General features: G+C 33.8%; 1 long non-coding RNA gene across 1 annotated transcript; it reads left to right on the top strand.

Annotated features, from left to right (window-relative positions):
* The first annotated feature begins 393 nt into the window (after positions 1–393).
* On the top strand, positions 394–8804 carry LOC137853960 (uncharacterized). Its single transcript, XR_011094850.1, has 4 exons — positions 394–925; positions 2197–2299; positions 5306–5444; positions 7458–8804. It is a non-coding gene; the product is annotated as an uncharacterized lncRNA (long non-coding RNA).
* Positions 8805–13224: the final 4420 nt, after the last annotated feature.

The following is a 13224-nucleotide window of genomic DNA, read 5'->3' on the forward strand; positions in this document are numbered from 1 at the left end:
AGTAGTTAATTCCCCATGGGTAGACACAAACATTCCATCGCTTGTGACATGTGTAAAGGTTGCTGTTCAGAGCAGACTCTTTTCAGGACCCATTTCTTCTGGGCACTTACATTTCTAAGCCCCTCAAGAGGGCTGTACTTGTGAAAAAGAAAGTGGAAGCTCTGGTGTTCCAGTCTAAGATTACACCATCATTTTTGTGAACAAACTTTGGATCAATCCAGAGTTGGAAGTGAACATGAAAAGTGTCAGTAACTCTTTTATAAGTCTTTTTGTGGTGCATCTGATTGACCCACATTATGATGTACAATAGCATGAAAGAGTGTTAGTAATCAGTGCTAATGAATACATGTACCTACCTGATTCATATACTGGGCATTAACCCTCTCTAATGCTTTTGTTTTGCATTCATTAAAATTCCCATCATGACACAAAATGCTGAACATTTACTATAACAAAAACAAAAGCAAACAAAAAAATTGGACACATTTATTGCAAATTTCAGTCAAAAAAGATATAAATAAGGAAATCACATAGCACAGGCACATTGTCCCAGTCCTACTTTACTTTAGTTCATTAATTAATGTTTTTAGAAAAGATATTTACAGTGAGACCTCAGGCAGATACTCTGAGAGTTTGTGGCATAATCCTTCTCTGTCCTCCCCTCTTCCCCTTCCCCCACCTGCAAAAGAGACTGCTTACTCATTTTTCTTTTTCTTTAAAGCCAGGAAGGACTTGGAAAAATCAATCCTCATGGCTTAGATTTATATAAACTATTTCATAAATCTCATTCTCAAACATACTTCTTATAGAGCTAAAAGTGACTTTTGTTTACTGATTTTTTATTAGAAAAAAATATATTTTTCTTTCCTCTTTCTTATGAAAGTGGTTTAGATAAACAGAAGATCCTAGCAAAGAAGCTATGTATGTAAGTATGTATGTCTGTATCTAACAAAAATAGTTTTTGTTTGTTTGTTTGTTTGTTTGTTTTGTTTGTTTTCCCATAATATTAAACTCAAAAAGCTTACCTGGATTAAAAGCACCAGATTTTATCCCAGAACAGATGGATTTTCTATCTGAGATGATTCTAATACAAGCAATCTTAACCATATACTACAATTATTTTCATAATTTGTAAAACAAATATATCGGTTCTGAGGAAGCACTTGCTATAGTATCATAAAAGGAATTGAGGAATGCAAAAGAGACTCATACAGCGACAAGATAAAAAGCTTTCTGTACGTGTAGCACACTATCTCAGAGCAGGCTTAAAAATATTTTTCTTTATTCCCCTCTTTTTCTGTGCCACATACTGCTAAGGAGCCATCAGTATTAGTGAGAATTCAGTAGTGGTGGAACCTGGAGTGTGAAGAGAAGTGGATGGAAAAGTATGCTCAGGAACATGACACTACAGCTACTCTTGCAAAGCTGGAGTTCCAGCTACAAATACATCTTACCAACCTATTAAAAGAAATAATAATAAAAGAAAGAAAATAAGATTTTTCTCTGACTGGAAGCTTAATAACAGTAATAATTAAAACAACAACAATAAATGTTCTATATTTGCTGCTCGGTGCTATCTCAGAATTAGCACACATTAGCATGTTCATAGTAAAGACAAACTAAGGGGAGTTCTTCTATTTGCTCAGCTATCATGAGATTTGTTGCTGAGTTTGTTATCAGAGTGAGCCCTCTGGGGCTTTAGGCAAAGAAATAATTTGAAGATAAGTCTGAAGATTCCTCATGGGCATAGATACAGGAGTCATGCTGTTCATACTTCCCAAGCTACAAAGCTACAATAGCTGACAAATGTTATGGGGATAAAGGACTTTAAGACATCAAGGATCACTCTCTTGAGCATTTTGAGCCTACCAAAACTGAGCTTATGTGCTCCTTCAGAAAACTGGACCTTGGTCTCAATGGTAATGTGGTTTCCCTTGTGGATTACAGATCTGAACTGCAATCATCCTCGTTTGTGTGTAAAAAAGTCCATTTTAATTAAAACTACCATGTTCTTCATCCAGGTAATGTTAGAATCTCCTCAATGATTTGTCTTTATGCACATTCTTCCTTGTCTGAGATGTTGGCTCTCTGCCACTGTTTTGTGTGTTTTTTTTTTTGTTTGTTTTTTTTTGTTTTTAATAAAGATTATTCCTGTTCAGTCAACATAACTAATCCCACTCAAATCTTACTTTCTAGCCAGTTCATCACCATTAAAAACAACCTGTGCTTTTTTTTAAAGACTTTCTCTACAATCAAAATTATCAGCCCCCTCATTTAACAATGTATGCAGTTCATGCAGGTAAGGCATCCTACATGTTTCAATTCAGCTTCAAGCTTATTTGGCTGTGTAATATTATTCAATGTCTTGGCTGTGATTTTATGCTCTTGCAATAATACTGTGAATGTTTGCCATTCATCATAATTCTTCCGATCACCTTTTTCATAGGTAGGGTAAATGAAGTGCAGATGGCAACACTTCCTGGTTTGGCCAAAACAATTATAAATTGATATTATGGGAAAACAGAAACCAGTCATTCTGATTCTTAGCTCTGTGCTCCAAGCTCCAATAAATATCCAAATAAATCAAGTTATCACTAGAAATGTAGTAATGATTATTGTGAGAAGGCAAATGCATAGAATGTTTTTGACAGGTTTCCCAAAGTTCTAATGGTGTAACTACCTGCTGTTGAATTCAACTTAATTATGGAAAAACCCCTAGCACTATATTTTATTCTATACATTTTCTAGAAGTACAAATATTGGATTCTGTATGTTCCAGCTGAAGTGTATACACAGTACTTGGGTCAGACCAAGGCTGCCTTTCAGCCTCTAGCCCCATTCTGTACAATAGGGTTTTGCTAGTTGCTGAAAAATAAGGAAAGCAAACAGAAACCTCAAACCAAGACCTCTCTCCCCCCCTCCCCCCCTCCCCCCCCAAAAAAGGCAAACAAACAAAATATTTTTTTTCTGAAGAAAAGCAAAATTATACTTCATCTGATCCTTGCTAATGACTCTTGTTGAAAACTTAACATTTTAAACTTGCTTTAAAAAAAAAATTGTCTGTGTTGAGGGGAACTTCAACACATTCTGCCCAGGGAAGCCCAGATTTAGGTATGATGTATTTTGGACTTCACCCCAATGATCTACTTCTCATCCTTATTTATTTTATTCTCATCCTTCACTTCATGATATGACTCAATTCATTAAATATTTCAGACTTAAATTAGCTCCAAGAGAAAGTGTTTCTAAGGCATCCTGGCTTTAGCCAGGATTTCTATTATCCATCAAACTTCTAAACAGGGATTTCCTCCTACTCAGTTCTGAGTAATAATTTGGAAGTGAGATGTTGGTATTCCCTCTGAATGACTGGGCTGAGCTTGTAGTTCAGTATGAATCACTTGCACGTTAGGTACATTGGGAGAGTGCAAACTGTGCTGTAATTGATTTTCATTTTGTAGTTGGAGTGTATATTTTCCACTCAGTTCATTTGCTTCATCAGCAACAACTCAGACTTCCAGCAAACCACACCCTTATCAAAAAAAAAAAAAAAAAAAAAAAAAAAAGGAATGCAGGAAGAAGAGGCTGAGCAAGCATGGACACTCATTTCCTCCAGGGCATATTGTCTCATATCAATGTTCAGATGATGCTTTCAAAAATAAAACTAGAGATCTTGTCATTTTTTATTCCTTAGTGAGGAAGCTACTGCACCAGCTGTGCAATGGCAATCACCAAGTTCTTGTAGTTTCCAGCCTCCTCCAAGGTCTGTTTTCACAGACCTTTCCTGGCACTCTTTCATTTATTACTCCTGGATTCCCTCTGCTTACAGATGAAGGACCAGTAACTCTTGAGATCAATAACCTTAAAAAACAGTAGCTCAAGGGTTTCTATTTCAAAATGAAATTGGCCAAATGAAACTAACTAAGAGCTGGACGATGTTCTTTTTGAGCACAATTTCCATCACAGAAGTTGAACTGAGTTTTTTGGAAGATACATTTAAGTCTAAATTTTTTAAAGGCTGAAATGTCTGGAAGCTGTCACAAAGTTAAAATAACAACAACTCCTATTTAAATGAATGCAAATGGATACAAAGCTAGAAACAAAAAGAGAGCTATGAATTGTGATGTTGAACATAGCAATGCCTAAAAGTTTCTTGAACACAACTGAAAACACTGAACAAAAAACCTAAGTTCCATTTGCAGTGATCACCAGAGGGTTAGGCTCCTGGGAGTGGGACCTGAGCTGATCATCATGTCAAATGAAGTACCTTCTCCTGAGTAGGAACTGTTAAAGAGGCATGTCTGAAACTGTGGAAAGAAACTTTATTTGGGGAACGTATGGATTTCACAATAGCCAAAAATAAATGTTCTGCAACAGACAATTCAGAACATCTAAATTTGGATTTACAGACAACAGACATTTATTTAGGTGAAGGAAATTGAAGTCTGTGTGTTTAGAACCATGAAATGAACCCTAGCAACACAGGAGTGAATCCATTGCTTGAGTCTACATTGCTAAATGAGATAGGTTCAGGGAGAACACTGATCACTGAATCTCTGATTGTCCACAGTGTTTAATTATTTTCTCTCTGGCTCTGTGCTGGACCTCTGTCTAGATTTCTCTGATATCTCTCTGACCGATGTCTTGGCAGCTTTGAGGCGCACAAACATTTTAACATTCTCTCTTTTTTATTCTGTTTTGTTTTTGTTTCTGTTTTTGTTTGTTTGTTTGTTTACCAGTAGAGCTGTTGTGATAAGTGTAAGCTTTTTTTTTTTTTTTTTTTTTTTTTAAGTTAAATATCCTCTGAAGGATTTGTATATATGCTTCACTGACTTTATTAGAACTCAGGCATTCATCTAGTTTGAAAAAGATTAGTTCATCTTTTTCACCAGAACTAAATGCCTAAAATTTAAGTAAATCAGCATCTTATTGTGTCTTTATTTCACACACTGGCACAAAAAGTAAAAATACAGTCATATCAGTAGGCAGAAGACATTTGTATATTTGAGGGCAGTTGGTATAGAATCAGTAATGGTAGGACACAAAGAAACTAGAGAATGGAGAAAATATATTGATGTTCTAGGTCAAAGAAGGAGAAACAGTTGCCAGAGAGGTCACTGGACCTAGGATCCTCTAAGATAGTCCAGAGGCTGGGTGCTGAAACAGCAGGTCTTGTCAGTCCTGCTCTAGGAGGCCCAGGAGCACACTGCCTTCCACCTCTAAAAAGTGACTATGGGGAAGAGGTTTTTAGTTTCTCTCCTGTACAGAGGAGATGACAACGTTACCTGCTCTCCTTGTTATCTTCCAGAACAGATTCTTGTGAATCAAGGTACAGATCTGAACGTGCTATGGTCCAGGTCCTGTAAACAAAACTAGTTATTTCCAGCAAAATCTTGGCAATGGAATAACAGGTATTTCCCCATTCAGAGCCTAATTCTGCAAGACAGGTGAGGACCCTTTTTATATATTATTTTTATTTTATTTTATTTTATTTTATTTTATTTTATTTTATTTTATTTTATTTTATTTTATTTTATTTTATTTTATTTTATTTTATTTTATTTTATTTTATTTTATTTTATTTTATTTTATTTATTTTGCCTTTTTCTGCTACCAAGATCTGGAAACTTAAGTGTGTACATTGCTTTGGGGTAATGTCTAGTATCTTGCTAGTCATATCTTGTACCCTTTCTGCAGAAAACTTTTCTAGGTGAATGTGATTTTAGTTATGAAATGCAAAATCTTGATACATCCATATTAAGAATATGGAGTAATGGTATAACTAGAGGTTTTGTGTTCTTTATGCTGAAACCACTTGAAGCTGGTGACTGCTGTACACCAACAAAAAGTCAACAAATACAGGCAGAAACCTTCACTTGACTGCAATATATCTTATTCATGGGAATCTTTCCAGGACAAGCAGGGAAACATTTTTCTACTTTATCTAAATTTTCACAAGGACTGAGTCACAGGCCATTTGCAGAGCTCCTGACTACAGCAGAGCAAATTCTAAGAAACTCTTTATTCAGTGTCCTCTGGTTCAGCAAGGCCCTGGAATTTGGGTGACCACAGGAAGTAGTTGAGAGGTTTTCCAGCCTGACCATATGAGCCATCTCCCCACAAGAACTTCCTATTTTGGCTGAGTCTCTTCAATCAGTTTGAAGTTGCTCTTTATGATCAATAGTAGTGAGTTTAAGGATGGCTTGTTTGCCTTATGTTTGAGAAGTGGTTCTTGTTCATTGGTTTCTCTTTCAAACATCAGAGCTACTTCTGTTTGTTTTAAGATTTTAAATTGTTGCTAAATTTACAAAGAGAAGCAGAGAGTAAAAAGTGTGTAAAAACTTCTGTCTCCTGAAAAGCTAAAAGTAGAATAAGTAACATGAAACAGAATGGGGAAAGACACAAGATAAACAAAACAAAACTTTTAATACATAGGATGATTTTATAGGTAGACTGCACCTAAATAATAACATGTTACATACATGTCTTGCCTAAAATAAATATATATACGTAAAATATTCATAAATTACCTTGAGATGTAAATGTAAATGAACTTGCAGAATTCACAACAATAACAGTGAATACACATATGATATAAAAACATAGGGAAATAAAAAATATACACAATGTACCGTTTTCTTCTATGTAGCCCTTGGAAAGTTTCATTTTCATAGGGAGAAAACAACAGTCACTGCACAAAGCCATTAGTGTTTGATGAAAATAAGCTGGCAAAAACTACCTCAGTAACTGAAAGGGATTTGCATTCACAGTTTTTTAGAGGTGTAGGTAAATGAATGATTTCAGTTATTGGAAAATAATATTTGCATTAGAGAGCTTAACATTTAAATATGGCAAAAAGAATGTATCTTATCTGCATTAGATCAGTGCATCTTATTTAGAGAATAGCTATGAATTTGTTGCTTTTCTTTCACAGAGAAGCTCTTCTTTTTCAAGTAGGGGTAAAGAATAACAAATGATTAATTGTTTTGTGTAGCCCATGATCTCTTAATCTCAGACTTAGCACAGATATATAACACTGCTTAGTGGGGGAAAACAGAGATTTGTTTGATAGAAATAAATATTTGAACCCTAACAGGACATTTAAACTACCTGGAATACAGTGACTATCTTGTTCAAAAGTTATGCATTTTAATATTGGGTAATTTAAAAATTCAAAGATCCAATTTGTTGGATCTTTGAAGGAGGAGTTTTTTATCAGTAGTTTGCTTACTAGGAAATGTAACACTAAAAAGAGTTAACTAGAAAACTGGTGAGAAATATATGTATATACTTTTATTTATTTTTTAATGTTAGACCAAGTCATTTAGCTATAACAACTAATATCTTGCCTCCAGCACGGACCAATATTAGCTTAGAGGATAAATAAGTTCTTTCAATATACTTAGCGACATATACAGCATTGAAAATTAAAATATATTCCTTTCTTCTTTCATGATTAGTTTCCAAAACCTGGAATGAAGATTACTGTCCAAGACAGGATACTTGTGCAGAGAATGTTCAGCTGCTTAACAAGTATGAAGAGAAGCCCACCCAATTTTGGATAACTCTATGAGAAACAACTAATTTCTGATAAGGCCCAGAGGCAAAATCTAGAGTTAATGAAATATGTATGATACTTGGTGTGAAAACATTGAGTTCCTAAATCTAAGAAAGGTGAAGAGCAGAACTGACCCTCAAATGTATCCTTCCATTTTCACTTTCAATATGGGTACAGGCCTGTATGGAAATTATTTGAGATATCATAGAACATACATCATGATTTATAAGAATTACTCTTAAAGATATAATTTCATTTTAAAAGTAGCAGTGATGAACACTTGATTTTTTTTTCAGTAATTAAGGCTCCAAACTACTTCAGCATGCTTCTACTTTGTGCAAGGATTAATTTTGACTTTTCAAAAGAACACAAATGAAAGATGCAGATGTAAGTGTATTTGCAAAAGGTGCAAAGATGTCTAGAATACACTTTGTTTTTGTTTGTTTGCTTGTTTGTTTCCTTTCTTTCTATTTGTCTCTCAGGTATGCTAATATCCCTTTGCTCAATGCTGGTTGCAAAATGAAGTTTTAACAGATATGTGTGAATAGTTCTATCAGAACAATTCTGAAAGGAGATCCTCCTCATACAACAGAAAACTACAATAAGAGCTCTGGTCCTATTATAAAGCTTCCAAAACCAGTGGAAAAAGAACTGTGTTCCGTTATTCCCAGTGCACACGTGGGAATTTACTGCTCTCTTATGTGGCTCTCACCATCTCTTTCTGCTGCAGGCTAGCCCTGTAGCACAGCTCTTTTGTCTCTCCTACCTTTGTCTAAAATTAAACTGATTTGCAGGTTTAAGGCCAAGCCATTTTGAAGCTTTGGCAAGTGAAAAGAGAGAAAATACTCATGTGAGATCACTTCAGTTCAAACCCTCACATTGACAGAGATGCTTTGCTTCATTTGACTCAAACTGGCCAGATCACTGATCATTTTTATTCTGGCATATCACCTGTGGCATCTCAGAAGGATTTGCTTAGGTTTGATGACGTTACCACAGGTCATAATCTAGTTTATAAAAAAAAACTTGGAATAGAATTAAAAGTATTGAGTAGCTATTCTGTTTCCCATACATAGCTACGGAGATGAGTTATTCTCCAAAATACAGCTTTGAATCTGAAAGCAAAGTTTGTCATAAAGAAAATAACTGATGATAAATTCATCATTACTGTCTGAGTCACTGGCATTGACCATATTTCCTCTGTGCAGTGAATTATGAAAAAGAGAGCTAGAATCATAGCTAAAGCTGAGAGTGTTATATAGAGAGAAAACTACAGCTCTTTGTAATGAGAAAAAAAAAAAAAAAATTGGGAGTCCTTACTAGTGTAACATGTGCTGTTTATTTGCTAAACTTTAACAAATGTAAAGATATGGAAAACATGAAACTGTAACAAAATTTATTTGTTTGCCTTTTTTATTTTATATTTTTTATTTTTATTTTTATTTTATTTATATATATATATATATATATTTAAGATTTGACATTTTAACTGATACTGACAGAAATTTACCACACCACAGAAATCATTCCTGGAATGCTGTAGTAACAATTTTTTTTTCTTCAAATATTTACTATAATCTGCAGAGTAATTTTTTTAAAAAATCATGATTACCTTACACATCAAGGTTTACTCTCTGGCTCTCCAAAATAAGGTCATTATGTCTTAATAGTCTAATACACAATCCCTTCTGCATATGTACATATACTTTTTCTCCACTTTTTTTTTTGGTAGAACAACAAATAGTCACTCTTACATGAGGAAAACTTGGCTCAACCTTGCAGATTTGCATAGCTGTACGGAAGCTTGGCTTTCCTTACAGTTTAATCTTTTCTCACTTACACTTCTACATGCTGGCAGTTGCGTTTCCAGCTAAAATCAGACATATAGAATTCTCTTGTCCCCTGGACAGACCATAAGCCTCTTCCAGGGTGTTTCTGGTATTATGACTACATTCCTTTATTTTAATGTCAAAGCTAAGTGGACTGTTGCCAAGAAACAAAATTATACCAAGAACCCTGCATTGCTGCCACACCATCTAAGCCAATGACTGAAATACAATTAAAATTAATTTTCCTTCTTTCTGTGGAACTGAAGCGGACATGGACTGCAGCTGTTGTGATCTGGTTTATGGGCTATCATTCCCACCTCACTTAACTCTTACTGGTACATTTTCAAAGTGAAATAGTAGAAGTTCTTTCCGTCTGTTTAATGGAAGTTGTATACTCCAGATTTCACATAATAATTCTCCTTCTTTATAGAGTGTCATGATTATTTGGAGTTCTTTTCAAAATAAGTAAAAAGGAAAGTAATTGGATTCCGTTCACCACTTTACTGGTGTAAATCTGGAAAGACTATCTGTTTTGCAGGGATGAGGTTGGATGTAAATCTTCATGATAAATTAACAGAATATGGACTAAAATCCATTCAGTATATCATTCAATGATATACTAATGCACACTTCAAAATACTCTTGTATTGTCCAAAATCATTTTGATGCATGGTAGGGTGCATGGTGTCCAGGTTAATTTACTGAGAATGCAACTGTGATGGCAAAGAGACCAAAGATCTACGTCACAGGACTGCTATCACATCCATGATTCTGGGACAAGAATCATGTTTTTGCCTAGGAGTAGAGAGTCAGACACCTTGTCAGGAGGTCTGAACACATATATACTCAACTGTATTAAAATAGATCCTCTAGATCCTACCCATCTGCACTTCATGGATTTTCTGTCAATGTTTCTGTGGGCCATCTTAGAGAACCATTAAGATCACTTTCCCAAGATGTTGTGACAGTATGACAAATGAGGGAAGAATATATCCTTTTATCTTCAAATTATATTATATTATTGCCTGAATTATATTCCTTTTCGTGGACAAGAATTTATAGGGAAAAAAAAATATTCTGACCCCACTTCTGACCTCTAATAATGATATATGGAGACCTGGATACGGCATTTCCTCAAGAATTACTCTTTATGATAAACAAGCTCTGAATCACTCTTGATGCTGCAGAAGTCATGTACTAAAGACAAGTTGTCAAGTCAAAAATTCTTTTCTATTCTTTCAAGCTTTTTAATTGATAATTTCAGAGAGTTCCACAAACAAACAAACAGACAGACAAACAGGCAAACAGACAAACAAAATTTAATTATATGAAATAGAAACCATTTTTCTGATAGAAGTTATTCAAATGCATTTGAATACCTAAGTACATGTATTCCCTTAGGCCTGCACATTCAGTAACTGTGTGCATATGCACCATATGACGTTTGTTATGCATGTTTTCTGCTATATGTTCATACATAAATCAGTCACCATGCCAGTCTAGAAGCTACAAATTGTATATGTACAAACACATAATACAATGACTTCTGTTAAGCATACTAAATTGTATTATAGAAAGATATTAATGCATGCTGATATTTCAAAGAATGTTTCCAATTTAGGACTTCTCTTTAAATAAGACCTCAGATCTATTTTTATCCTGCTAGATATCTTATGAATTCAATAATACAAGTTTGTTAACATGTGATTATGTATTGGATCCTAGAAATTATGCATTGCCAATTATTTATTTGATTTTTGAGACCACTTCCAAACTAAGAAATTATGCATCTAAGGGAAGACATAAAAACGTGTATCTGATCAACATAAAACACTGGGTGAATAAACACAGAAAATTAATGTGAAACTTTGTTATAGGTGTAGAATTCTATTAAATTATATCTGCATAATTATTGAAATGAATAAGCATAAAATAAAATCTTGTCCCATAAAAGCTTCTAACCTTGAGTTTTCTGTTGTTTTGCTTATTTTAACTGCAAATTATAAAAACAGTAAATAAAAATAATGACCATAAACAAACAAAAAATTATGAGTTCTGAATTCCATATTTTATTATTTTATTTTATTTTATTTTATTTTATTTTATTTTATTTTATTTTATTTTATTTTATTTTATTTTATTTTATTTCATTTCATTTCATTTCATTTCATTTCATTCCATTTTGCCTGTGAGTAACTATGAGAATACTTCTTTATCAAGATGCATGCTGAAGGACACTCTTATTTTTGATGGAAAAACCTACTTTTTATGTCTGTGAATACAGTCATACCATTATTCATTTCAGAGTTGCAGCTCTAGTTTTGTTCAGCCAGCCAGGAACTTCTGAATGCTCTTCATTTGTTATTATTATTAACCTAATTAAGGAGAAAAGACCAAATTAGTCAATTTGGACACCTACTTACATTTAAAGAACTCCATGAGGCTGTTTTCAAATTACTAGAGCCTAACCTTGATACAATATCTGTAGGGTTTTATGAGACCTCCAGAAGGAGCTTGTATCTACTGCCAAAGGACTTACCCCTCTCCATTCCTTGTATGTTTTCTTTGTATGGATTTTTCTATTGCCCTTGCTCAATTAACTATGCCTGCAAAGGTTTCCAGTTTTTGAAACTCATTTATCCTGTTAAACAGTTAAAATTTATGTTGTGCCATGTGTTGTACCATGTTGTGTTGTAACACTGCTATACAATCTTGTATAGGAATGCTATATATATTATGTAGCAAGGTATATCTTATATACCTTGTCTGGTATTATATTATATACCTTGTCTGGTATTAAGTACAAGACAAAACTCTCTCCATGAAGCAGTCAAAATAAAGCTCCTGTTGGTTCTGGAAGTTGGAGAGTTCAGCTGGGTGGATGTTGTCTACTCTATGCAAGTTGAACTCTCATATCAAAAGTTACTGAGCAAATGTTGAGAAACAGTACTGATGACAAAAAATGTGAGACTATATCATCTTTTAACTTTTAAAGCAAAGAAAATCTAGACTGGTTATATTTATGTGTCTTTTTTTTTTTTTTTTTTTTTTTTTTTTTTTTTTTTTTAAATTCTGCTACAATAAACATCTGTATTTTACACTGTTTTCCTCAGATATTGAAGCTTAAATTTTTATTTTATTTTACTTTATTTTGGCAGTTCATATACCAGTTATCTGTGTTCATGGCTCTCAGATTGTGAACTGTGCCACTTGTTTAGTTTTAGTATGATAACAGGGTCACAGGTTAATTCAAATGGGAAGGAACATCAGGAGGTCTCTAACCCAAGCTGCTGCTCAAAACAGGGACAGCTCTGAAGTCAAACAAAGCTGCTCAAGACTTGAGCAGCTTGAGTTGGACCTTGAAAACTTTCAAATATGGGGATGACACAACCTCTCTTGTCAACCTGTTAGTACCACTTTTCTCAATTTAAACACAGTAAGATTTTAAATTTAATATAAATAAGAAAAAAATAACCAACAATTTCAAGAGTTCAGACTGGCTGAGAAGAAGATAAAAATGTTTGCATATGGGTTTTTCTGCTCTTCAGAAGCATATTTTATTTTATTATTTTATTTCATTTTATTTTATTTTATTTTATTTTATTTTATTTTATTTTATTTTATTTTATTTTATTTTATTTTATTTTATTTTATTTTATTTTATTTTATTTTATTTTATTTTTGCTGTTTTGTTTTTAACTCTCTTCAAAAATATGCATCACACACCTTTAGGAAAGTATCAGAAGACAATAAGGCTACATCTACTTTCCCACTGTGGCCAAGGAACTATGCTCACTTTTCTGTCCTGTTCCTAGTAGTTTTCACATTATTCAGTGTTCT

The sequence above is a fragment of the Anas acuta genome, chromosome 1 (assembly GCF_963932015.1).
Source record: "Anas acuta chromosome 1, bAnaAcu1.1, whole genome shotgun sequence".
NCBI lineage: Eukaryota > Metazoa > Chordata > Aves > Anseriformes > Anatidae > Anas > Anas acuta.